At 43.2% G+C, this 12,802-nt stretch overlaps 1 protein-coding gene across 1 annotated transcript in view; it reads left to right on the forward strand.

Annotated features, from left to right (window-relative positions):
* The first annotated feature begins 8,470 nt into the window (after positions 1–8,470).
* Positions 8,471–12,802, forward strand: part of LOC122236312 (vomeronasal type-1 receptor 90-like) — a 44,953-nt gene continuing 40,621 nt past the window's right edge. Inside the window, exon 1 of the mRNA XM_042977174.1 lies at positions 8,471–8,520. The gene's annotated coding sequence lies outside the window, so the exon portion shown is untranslated. The remainder of the gene's footprint in view (positions 8,521–12,802) is intronic.

Consider the following 12,802-nt stretch of genomic DNA (forward strand, 5'->3'; position numbering starts at 1 on the left):
TGCGTTTTGGTTTTAAGAGGGAGAGACACACAGAGTGAGGTCAGGATAGGGGCCTAGAGACGGGGATACACAGAATCCAAAGTAGGCTCCAGGTTCTGAGCTTCAGGACACACCCCTATGCAGGGATCGTCTTCTTGCTCCGTGACATCATGACGTGAACCAAGTTCGGGCATTTAACAGACTGGGCCATCCATGCACTCCACAAGTTGGTTAGGAAAAATGATATCCAAGAATGTAATTTGGATGCTCGTGAAAAGCTCAGGATCCTGCAGACAGTAACTGATTCTGCTATTTTTCAACACCTTTGTAATCATGTATCTGTTGGTAATGGACTGTCACTGGACATTGTCACTTTTGACTAAGTGGTATATAACAATCAGTGTGCACACGGTTAGAATCATATACCTTAATTCTATTGAAGGAGAAAGAAAATAATCTTCATTCTTACATAAGGAAAGGGAAGCTTACCTCCGAAGTCGATGTGGAATCTCCATCTCTGTTCTCCATGGAAATTCCATCATTCAGGTCACTGATGGAACCTAAGAAGATACACAGATAGTTTCAGGACACCAGTGGGAGTGCTCAGGAGTGTTCCCTGGTTTTTGCTTCGTGGAGTTATTGACACAAGTATATGGAGACCGGTGGTTCCTGAGTATCAACTGACCTGCTGCTGGGTCATCCTTGGTACATAAAGGAAGGTAAAGGAAAGGAGCAGGGAAGCAAATGGAAACAAGGCCTGTGAATTTTCGCTGCAGGGAATATAATCAATGGGAAATATTGGAAACAGTGAGATGCATGCTATGTTTTGCTGATGGATTCCAATGATCCTAATGCTTGTTTCAAGATCAGGAAATGATCCTGCATTGCGGACATTTTCAAGACAATGTGTTTGCCCTGACTGTGCAGGACATATGCAACCAGGGTGGTGGGAACAATCCTCACTACCAAAGTTTGCTCTGGGTTCCTGTTTACCACGGTCCTTTCAGTGTGCACGTCAAGGTTTGAGTACTTCCTAAGGCTTATGGTACTGTTATGAAATTGAGTAGAAATCTTCCTGATTCTTCGCTGCCTAGACCCCATATGAGAGATGCTGTTAAGTGTGAAAGATGTTGGGCCATTTTTTTTTCTTCTTTATCTCCACCTCCCTAGAGGGAATACCAAACAAACTTTCAGGTGTAGCTGTCCTGAGGGAAGAATGTACTGTTGTAGGCAGTGTGCACTGACCCTGACTTAGAGTCCTGGAAATTGGTCACCTGAATTGTTGTGTGTGAGTAGTACATATCTTCTGAAGAAACACCCACTCCACACACACACACACACACACACACACACATCACAGAGAAACATCCACCACCCTCATACACAAAAAACACACCAGCTAAATGGTCTATGTGCTGTCCATACCTGTAGAACAAGGGTTTTGTTTTACCGTACAATCCGTTTTCCTCACAAAACCCCATCTGCCACTCCCAGCAGGAACCCAGAAATCAGGGATTCTCTCCAGACCAAAACAGATGAGAAAGCCTCACCCTCAGAGTCATCGAGAGTCTTTCTCAAGAAGTTTCCAATTCCAGAATATATACCATGAACGTTTACTGTGGCTTCACCCTGTAATTACAGAATAGGCAACAGTATGAGGTTCACATCATACTGTGCACAGGGTTTACACATGGATTTTGTTCTCTTGGTGATGTTAGCAGCTAGTCGGGATGCAGGTTTTGAGTCAATGACTTCAAACAATCATACAAAGGTTACCTGTGAAAAGGCTTCCGTTTTCAAGGTCACATCTCCCAAGTCAGTTTAATCAGCACATACAAAATTCTTTTCCACAGAGGAAAATGATCTCCTGACAAATGCTGACTACCATACAGTTTCTCACTGGTGGTGTAATTATTACTTTTTTCCCTTAGGAAAATCACATCAGTTGGTGATAGAATCACAGGAAAAGCCTTCAGCAGTAATTAATTGGATATAACCTCACAGATGGCCAAGCACAGATGTTCATATCTTAATTCCCTTGAAATCAAAGTAAAGCAATCATGCTCTTTCAGGTACAGAAAATATCTTTACCTCAGGAAGAGTTATGGGTGCTTCCTCCACCTTTGTGCTGGGAAACTTTTGCATCAGGTCTTCAGGGGCAGCTAGGAAGAATCAGAGCAACCATCAAGACACTGGTGAGGCAGCTCAGGAACTAGTCAGAGGTTTTATTGATTGAACATGAGGCAAGCGTGTGCTTGTGGGTGAAGAGTAATTATGGACTGTGCTGCAGCTGGGCATTCTCTAGGGGGACCAAGGATGGCACAGAAAAGGAGCAGGGAACAAATGGGTTACAGGGGGTTTGTCTTTCCAGCAGAGACGATCCTGAGGGAGATGAGATAGTTAATGAAAGTCGTGGAAAGCCTGAAGTGCCTTGCATGTCAAGATTGAGTCTCCTGGCCTCTCTTGATTGTTTGAAGGTCAGCCCATTTATCACTGTCTGCCTCTTTGAAAATCTGTTCTTCTGCCAGAATCCCCATCGTGTATTTGCTAGGATTTTGTATTCATCATGTCTACTTTGGAATTTGTCCTTGACGAAATGCAACTTTAAATGTGAAGGTGTATTTCATCCTAGGAAAAGAATCCTCTTAGATTTCCTCATGAATCATTTTGTCATAAAGATTATTACGTCTAGAAGCCTTGAAAATACTGACATCCCATCATGTGAAAGGAAACACTATTGATCCCCTTGCTATACTCCTCCCAATTTTCTTTGGTCTGTAAGATGTACGTGTGTCCAGGGTGTCAGTGCTGTCTTTCATGGCCCATGTCATCCAACAAATGACAAGTTCCTTGTGGAGGGGAGGCCTGAAATGAGCACTGAAAATGTCTACCATTGCCATGCAGGAGGTTTGAAATAAAAGTGCTAGACACGTAGCTTACTACCCAGTTTTACTTTGAGTTCCTCTTTCAGAATGGCCTATGGGTGTGTGCTTACAGTTTTGTGGTATTTCTTTCCTTTTGTGTTCATGGTTATTTCTTTAGTTTGAGAAAGTGCATGAGATGGGGAAGATCAGAGACAATGAGAGACAGCATCCCAAGCAGGCTTCGTGCTGTCAGCATAGAGTTTGACGTAGGACTTGATCTCCAGAAACTTGACAACATAACCTGGACCGAAATAGTCAGACGCTGAACCAACTGTGCCACACAAGAGCCCACAGAATTGGAGCACTTTTAATGCTTATGGTAATGTTATCAAATACACTAAATTGTCTCTCTTCCTTTTCTGCTATTGGCTATGTGTAAACAATGACCCCAGCTATGAGAGATGTGGACTTGCACTGTGCTCCATGCAGCATCACACTTTCCAGAATCTCTGGGCTGACCACAAGAATGTGGTCCTTTTATGTGCATTTGAGACAACGACATGCCCAAATCATCTGCGCCTACTTCTCTGCCCTGCTTATGTGACTACTTAGGACACTGTGTAAGTTTAGGAGGTGATTTGGCCTTGTAGAGTCTAGCACTTCCAGGCATCTACACATTGCTAAAATTCCTTTCCTCTGTGACTAATGGTGCCATGGCTTAGTGCTAGATGTATATTAGTAGTCCAGAGCAACTGAGGACTGACTCCTGGGTTCAGAACTGGGCTCTCCATGTAATAGGGCAAGTTTTAGGGTCATAAAACAAACATGGTCATAGTGCTTTACTGGACATCTCTCTCAGTACACCTTAACCATCATTCCCAGGAGGAACACAGACACAGGACGCAACCTACTTTATCCCTTAGAGTTTTCCACAAAGACTGATTTTCCTAAATATGAACACTTTGCCTTTGCCCCAGCATCGATCTGTAGTTGAGAAAATAAAACACGATGAAGATCACACCATCCTATACATTTTGGCATAGGTCTTTCATTTGGTGAAGATCAGGAGATAAAACACTATGTACAGTGGTTGAGTTATTTCCCACCCCCAAGTTAAGGAAGACACATGTAAAGATTTTGAGCTTGTTATGCCAGATGTGTCAAGTTCATTCTTATCATCAAATCCTAAATTCTTTTTAGTAGGAACATGTCCTGCTGAGGAAAGTGTTCACTTGCATATAGTTTGAAACAGGTGCTCTCACATTTTATTGCCCCTTTGTACTTGCTGTCACTGGGTAATAGACTTTCACTCAGCATTCCCCCAAGCAAAGAAACTGCATATCTCATCATTAAGGTTCATTGTCAGATTTACCTCTCTCCATTGGATTGAAGAGGTAATAAAGGAAGTAACACTTCTCATAGAAAGTGAAGTGAGCTTACCTTGGAAAGAGATGGGACCACTTCCTCTGCCCTGTCTCCGGGAAGGTCCTCAGATGGCTCCTCTCTGGCATCTAGGAGGACACAGAGTAGCTGTCAGGACATTGGTTGTGCTGCTCAGGAATGACTCAGGGAGATTTGCTTGAGTGGACATGGAGACACAGTGCATGCATGTGATTCCTGAACAAGCAAGGCCTGACCTGCTGATGATCCAATGTCCTTGGTGGACAAAGAGGAGCAGGAAGGAAATGAGATAGAGAGCCTTTGATTTCAAGCCAAAGGGTTCTACTCAATGTGAAATCATCAGTCTCAAATAGGAAAATGCTCAATGCACACTGTGTTTCAGTGATGGAGTCCGCTGACTTGTCCTGCCCACTGGAAAGGGCCATTTCATCTTCCTGGCCTGCATATATGCCGCTAGCGAATTTGTCTTCTATCCTTCTGCATTATTAGGTTTGTACAGAATGAAATACACATTAATTTGATCCTTCTATGATGCTACAAGTACACATTGGGTGGCATTCTTTACAAGAATAATGCTGTGGACTCAGCACTAACATCTACTTCCAAGACGTTTCCATTCTATTGTAAATAACTTCTCTCTCTCTTTCCACTGCTGCAGCCATCCTACCTTCTCCTTTCTGAGTCTACAAATTTGTCTACTCTAGTTTCCTCATAGAGTTGTATGTCTTTCCAGGTGTGTCTTCTTTCAAAGAGCGTATTACTTATTCAAAGTTCATGCATTTTTTAGCATATGGTAAAATTTATGATATTTCATGTTTGAATAATTTTCCATTGACTGCACGGATCATATGTTATTTACACTCTCATCACTTGATGGACTTTTGGGTGGTGTCTCTATGTCAACTGGAAAATCTGCTGCCATGAATATTTGGTGCACAATTTCTGTCAGTTACTGTAATGGGGATACTTGTAATTCTGCATTTGTCAGTCGCATAGAACCCTGAAGCACATAGAAGGTCTTTCAACATAAACTGTGTTTTGACTTCATAAGAAGTATGTATGTTCTTTCCTGAATTCTGATATATGTAATACCCTCATGTAAGATGTTGTGAATGGGGGAAAGTGGAGGGGTGGTATATTGGAACTTGATGTATTATGTGTTAAAAGTTTATGTTTAAAAAAAATTTTTTTTTAATTTTTTTCTTTTTTTTTAATGTTTATTTATTTTTGAGACAGAGACAAAGACAGAGCGTGAGTGGGGGAGGGGCAGAGAGAGAGGGAGACACAGAATCCTAAACAGGCTCCAGGCTCTGAGCTGTCAGCACAGAGCCCGACGCGGGGCTTGAACTCACGGAGTGTGAGATCATGACCTGAGCCAAAGTCAGACGCTTAACTGACTGAGCCACCCAGGTGCCCCAAAAGTTTATGTTAAGTGAACATGTTGCTAATCATATCTACTATTTTCAAAAAATCGGAAAACACTGTTTCATGGGGAGACCTAGATTGATCTCTGTTCAAAAGGTAGCTAACATGTATACATTCAGGTACTAGACACTTGTGTACCATTCAACATGGATCCTTCATTGATATAGAAATGTTTCTTAACTTCTATAGTTATTGTACTATGATTGACTCAAGGAGTTTAAATTTTTAGCCTTGAAATTGCTGAAATGCCTGCCTCGACATTTTATACTGTTCTGAAAGTACAGGACAATGAATGAAAAGAATTATTCTTAACTTAATGAGTAAATTTCCACGGTACCTTCCTCTGGTACAGGAAGATGGTGCACCCTGGTGTGCGACCAGAAGCAGTCTCTTTTCTTTATGGATATTGTTGTCCTGGGTGGCACATCTTGTGCTTCATGTCCACAGCAATTTCCTGGGCAATGCAGAGAAATAGTAAGGTTGGCATCTTGATGGAAGAAGACCATAGAACAATTTGTCATGCTTTTCTCGTAGTTCATCCTTCCACTCTCCCTGCTCACCAGCTGCCTGACAAATCTCATGCATCAAAAATGGACTTAGAAAAATGTTGAGCTTTGGTTTGCACCTCAAACGGTTCACAGCCAAGTTTGGAGGGCCAATCCTGTTATTTAGCAGAGACATTAATAGAAATGCAGTAAAGCACAGTCACCACACATGATGGCCAGGGTTGACATCACAATAAGAATCTACACATACCTGACAGAGGTAAGAGAGGGCTCTGTTCCTCAGTTTCCTGTTCTCACATGTGAACGTGTTAAGATGCTGTGCTCATTCATGTGCTCTGATGGGGCTAAAAGTGATGTACTACAAGTGAAACCTCGAGAACAACAAATGTTGGGTGCTTTACAATTTCTCTGTAAGTGTTCAGTTACTGCATGTCTACAGGAGGAGTTAGGCACATGATAATGGTTGACTCCAGAGAGGATACTTGGAGGGCTGCACCATGTTGGAGGGTGGAAGCTCACTGTTTCGCCTTCCCACGGTAGTGATTCTCTACAGCTCAGAGAATACATGTATTATCTACTCTTATCATCCCCGTGTCAGTACTGTTGGGAGGGCAAGCAGAGGCTGTCACCAATATTTCACCAAGGTTGACAAAGAAATTTAGGGACACGAAGTGACCTGATTGGAGAGTCCACCATGATGTATGACATATCCTGGAGAGCAAGTTAGTTACGTCTCTGGTTCAGAGATCGCTGACCACCTGAGACCTGCCCAGGGTCTGTGAGGAAGTGCTTTGTACCTCTGAATCAGGAACTGTCCTCACTTACAGACATCCTCCTGTCCCAAGATTCTGTGGGAGACAGTGGGTGCCAGGCGGGAGGGGCCTGTGCTACGGAAATAATCTGCATCCTACCCCAGCCTCCTGCTTTCAGTTTCAGTCCATGACAGAAAATATGGTACAGTTTTTCCAAATGAAGATCCAATGGAAGACCAGGGAAGTGTACCTTTAGCCATCCCCCCCCCCAGCTTTTCAGAAAGTCAGCTCACTCACCTAGGGCATTCCCAATAGCTATTTGAACATTCACATGGACCAGTGGTCTGCTTGGCCCCAAAGATGATTCAATATTTGGGCCATTCCAAACAAACTGCCACACTAGGACTCAGACAAGAATTTGCTTCCCTTCAACTGACCAATCCTGATGAGAAGTTTGTAGGGATGAACAGGAAAGTTACCATCTGTGCTGGGGCTTGCTGATTGAATGAATGAAGTTTATGATGCTCAGAGTGTTACTATTGATCTGAGGAAAATCCTAAGGGGCCTGGAATAAGGTCTGGCCTAGAGCCACTGGCTTGGATTCAGTGGCTGCAGTGAACACCTCCTTGCTCCTTCCTTCCTCTCCCACATCTAGTCTTTATTTTTAGGTCTCTTTATCCTATCTGGACACTGTAGGTGTAGAGTTCAGACTCCTGTCTGTTTTTAGAGCGTCTCCTCCTTGTGCCCAGCCTGGAGACCCCACCTGAGGTCTCCCTTTGACTGTTATCAGGCAGTCCGTTACTAAGTTGCCAAACATTGCCAAACATTTATTCCACCCACCCAATGGCATGTTCCCTTCTCCTTTGCCCTCAGGCATCACCCAGACAGCTCGTGGTCCCTTCCATACCAGCCCAGGACAATACCCAAGAAATCCTAGTTTCTTTCCATATAAAAATGTCACGATTTAGACTACTCATATTTACGTTCAGAATTTGACATCTGCATTCAGAAGAGTTGAGCTCCAATTCCCTTCCCTGTCATGTCTGTTGCTGGGGTGGAATCAAGATTCTCCTGACCCAATGAGAGCAGTGTGGGTGTGTTCTCTGTGTGTGTACTCAGTAAGACTGTGTACACACTGGGAATTCAGAAATCGTTTTCTGTATTGAGGAAGATCTTTATGAAAGCCAGCTCCATGGAAAAATCAAACGTAGAACTTAAGTTTTACAGCAAAATAAGATAGTACATTCATAGAACTCAGTTGACAAATTAGGGGTGGAGGTGAACAGCAAGAGAAAATTTCAGTGGCAAATAGCCTACTTGAAAGAACAGAAATCAGAAAATGAGTAGGAACATACCTAAAGAACAACAATTCACATTTCCCATCATGGGGGAACTTCTCACCAGTGACCAAACTGCAACAGCTCAGCTCACACAGTGACAATTGGAATGGAAGCAAAGGTGCATCATCACATCTCCATGGTGATGGGTCATCAGACAACTTTCAGAGTGAAGGCACCTCTACATTCTGTGGTTCCAGCTTGCTCCTGTCTCGCCTAGTGTATGTCCTCATGGGCAAGTGGGCCATTTAAGACGGTATGTTTTGTTTTCAAACATGATTCCTATCCCACACCATATTATTCTCTGTGAAAACAGGGATAACAGAAAAAAAAGAAAAGAAAGAAAAAGTCCTGCTTTCTAATGGAGTTAATGGTGAAATTTTCAGTGTGGGGAGGAATAAATGGAATATGTTCAGAATACAAAGATATTCCTTTCTTGAGTAGAAATCCCAGCTCATCCCATTTCTGATATTCCTCATTGATGGGACAAATTTAGACAAAACAATTCACATTTGTTCTAGAGAGAAAATGAGCATCAGTAGGAATTCAATTTTAAAAAATTATAATACTTTCTCAGAACAAAACTATCAAGTTATATCTTATCATCATCCTATATTACATATGTTTACACTGTATGCAACAAAATCTTTACACTTAGTTAACCCTTCTGAGCTCCTTGAATATTGTCACTGTTGCAATACATATACAGTGAGCAATTAATAAAGTAAGACTCAGAATATTCCCATCCAAGTGTTCAGTAAAAACATAATCAAGGCTATTTTTGTCTCAATGTAGTTATAAATGTGTTTATTGATTTCTTTGTTCATTTCCATGTGTATTTACCTAATTTATTTGGAGAGCTTGAGATGGGGAGAGGGTGTGAGGTAGAGAGAGAGAGGGAGAGACAAAAGCATGCTTCATGCTAACGTGGAGGTCAACGTGGGGCACTAGGGAGACCCTGAGAAAGCCAGGATTTGTGCAGGGTCACACTCATGGTCAGGGGCAGGAGCCTGGCCTCAACCCAGCCCTGTGTCCTCAACGCTGAGGCACTGGCTGCGCCCAGGCCTCCTGGGGGCTTTTGGTGAGGTGTGTTGGTGTCACTGTATGGACAGGGTATGGGGTGGAGTGGAGCCCTTCTGCAGCCTGAGGGCATGGTTCTCGTATGAGGAAGAAGCCTGGTAAGGGGAACCCAGGCAGTGACCACACTTCCTTGACAACAGAACACAACAGAATTCACAACCCAGTAACCAGGCACCCACATTCTGGAGACAGCGTCTTGCTTGGCTTATTTGTTTGGAAACCTGCACATAAGCAACATGCTTTCCTGCTGTGTGCCCATGTCACAAGGCTATCAGCTCAGGAGAGCCAACAGTGACACTGTTTTCCGATCTTGGAGTCAGTGTGTCATGTCTCACACTGGGCGCCTCTGGATTCTAGCTTGGAAAGACCCAAAGGTAACAGAGAGAGTCCCAGATCTGGCCAGTGAAGCCTGATACCTCTTTTACTGACCTGTGTGGCCCCACTTCCCCTCCCCATGTGTGTGTCTATGTGTGGAAGGAAGGGTCATGTGTGGCAGGCCCACCTGAGGAGATACAGTCTGATAAAGGGTCAGATGCCCGGTGGATGGTCATGCTCACAACCCAGGTTAAGGCTGGCTGAGAGGGACAGGGTGCTATGGGGCTTCCCTCGTGTCCCCAAGGTTCATCCTGAGACCTGAAGTTGTATGTCACTGCGTCCTGGGTGCAGGGCTGTAGACAGGTTAGTTATCTATCTGGGAGCATCCGTGGGAGAAGGCAGAAGGACCCTGACGATGGCTGAGCAGGTCTGTGATACCTCTGGGACAGCAGCTATTCAGTGCCTTTGCAGAAGACTACAGATAAGATCAGGGATTGGCTGGCAGACCCGTGCTCCGTCTACCCTGTTGAGGTGCCCATGTGTCCAACCTCCCAGGAGGGCCACTCTGGACACAGGGAGAAAGTGACCAATGGGGAGTCTCCAGAAACAAGGGCTGACCCTAGCCCTGTTCCTGCTCCTGCCCCCAGCCCTCCTACAGTTCCTGCCCCTGGCCTTGCTCCTGCCCCTTTGGTGCCACTGCCCCTGCCTCTGCCCTTGGTCCTGTTCTTGCCTTGCCCCTGCTCCTGCTCCTGCCTCTGCCCCAGTCCCTGCTCCTGCCCCTGTTCTTGCTCTTTCCCCTGACCTTTTCCCTGTCACTGCCCCCACCAGGATCCCAGAGACATTGTGAGCCCCCACAGCCCCATGGGGACACCCAGTTGTAGGATGACCCTTAGTTCAATCACCCAAGCCCAACACCTCTCCCTATTTGTGCTTTCTTCCCCTAGGATGTCCACATCCAAATCTTCATATCTCTAATGTGAGTACAATATTTTATGTGTCAATTGTAGAAGAAAGATTAATAACTATCTGATTTTACAGTGAGATCATTCTGAATTATTAGGATAAGCCCAATGTAAATATGATGGTCCCTAAGTGTGGAAGGAGGAAGAAGAAAGGGTCACAATTTCTAATGGGAAACCTCACCTGGACATTATTTTTCCCAAATATTTGATTGACAATTCTTTACCATTAACATAAAATATACAACAGTGCAACTATACAAACACTTGTGCATTCTTTTTATGACTATTAGTATTCTTGGTGCTGAATATGAGACAGGATAATTCAGAACAGAAAGTAAAAAAAAAATGCATGTACCATAGCAGTGTGAGAAATGGATACATTATCTTGACATGAAGTTGAATATGTTGCGTGAAATCTATCTCTCCCTCTCTCTGTCTTTCCCTCTTTCTCTCTCTCTCCCTAGTTAGTGATAAATAGGTGATGGATATAGATTGATAGATAGATAACATACAGATTTCAGATACGTATGTACATATGTAAAATACTCACATACTCAAATTGGATGTACAAATAATGTTGAGAATGTATTTCTAAGACAACACAGCTTTTCTGACAAATTGGATGAAATACATTTGAGTAAAATAAAAACTGTGATATGGTGATGACTTTGCCAACAATGTAAATCACATTAATGTTGTGAGGTCTTGTTTTTCAGATACACAAAATATGTTTTTTCTTGGTGCCTATGATAAACATATTTTCCATTTACATTACTATTAAACTATGCCAACTTTTACAAATAGGCATTAGAATCAGCCAACCCAGTCCTCCTTCTCTTCCATACCTTCATACTCCTGCATCACAGGCCTAAACCCACTGACCTTATGATTGGTCACTTCGCCCTTGTCCACATAACGAAACAATTGACTATACTGTTTATGATGTCTACAGATCTGATTGAAATGTTAAACTTTTGGAATATTTCAAGTGTAAGGCTTTATTCTGCAAAGACACTTGGTCTGTCTATGAGCACCACCTGCCTCCTGAGCATCCTCTAGGCCATCATCATCATCATCATCCCCAGCACCCCCTGGTTGGTCAGATTTAAACAGAAATGCACAGGGGCGCCTGGGTGGCTCTGTTAAGTGTCTGGCTTCATCTCAGGTCATGATCTCATGGTCCATGAGTTCAAGCTCCACATCGGATTCTGTGCTGACAGCTCAGAGCCTGGAGCCTGCTCCAGGTTCTGTGTCTCCCTCTCTCTCTTCCCCTCCCCTGCTATTGCTCTGTCTCTGTCTCTCTCAAAAATAAATAAGGATTAAAAACTCTTTAACAGAAATTCACAAAGTACATCTTTCATTCTTTTATCATCCAATGGCTTCTGTTTGTCTCTCAATAATAACTGTATCTTCCATACTTCTGCTTCTAACGTGACCCAGAGGAATCTACTGCATGTCAGTAAATACTGTCCATTTTACCACATAAGCTTCATCATCAGGTGCTGTTTTTCATTTTGACATTATCCAGGGATTTTTTCTTCATAGGAGTCAGGCTGCTCTCAAGTGCATACATGGTGGCCTTCTTGTCCAGGCATCAGAGTCAGTGCCAACACCTTCACAGCACCAGCCTCTCCTCAAGAGTCTCCCCAGAGACAAGGGTCACCCATACCGTCCTGTTGTTTGTGAGTTTCTTTGTGGCCATGTACTGGGTGGACGACATCATTTCCTTCTCCGCAACTCTGTTATGGACATAAGATAGAGTCATCCTGGATTTTCAGAAGCTTGTGTCCAATGTCTATGCCACTATCAGTGCATTGGTGTTAATTTGTTCTGATAAAAGAAAAAAAAATGTGTTTCAAAAGTGTAGGAAAATGACAGTCAATTTACAATTATTTATTCATGAAGTAATTACCTTGAAAATTGGTTCTTTTCCTTTAATCAAATGTCAGATTATTTGTTTATGTAACATTTAAACTGTAGTTTTAATTTAAAGGTAATTTAAAATTATATTTTGGGGGGTACCTGGGTGGCTCAGTCAGTTGAGCATTGGCTTCAGCTCTTGTTATGATCTCACACTTTGTGAGTTACAGCCTCATATTGGCCTCAGCTTCTGTCAGCCTGTCAGACTGCTAGCAAGGTGCAGTGTTTGGATATTGTGTCCCTCTGTCTTCCCCTCCCCAA

The sequence above is a fragment of the Panthera tigris genome (genome assembly GCF_018350195.1).
Source record: "Panthera tigris isolate Pti1 chromosome F3 unlocalized genomic scaffold, P.tigris_Pti1_mat1.1 chrF3_random_Un_scaffold_71, whole genome shotgun sequence".
Taxonomy (NCBI): domain Eukaryota; kingdom Metazoa; phylum Chordata; class Mammalia; order Carnivora; family Felidae; genus Panthera; species Panthera tigris.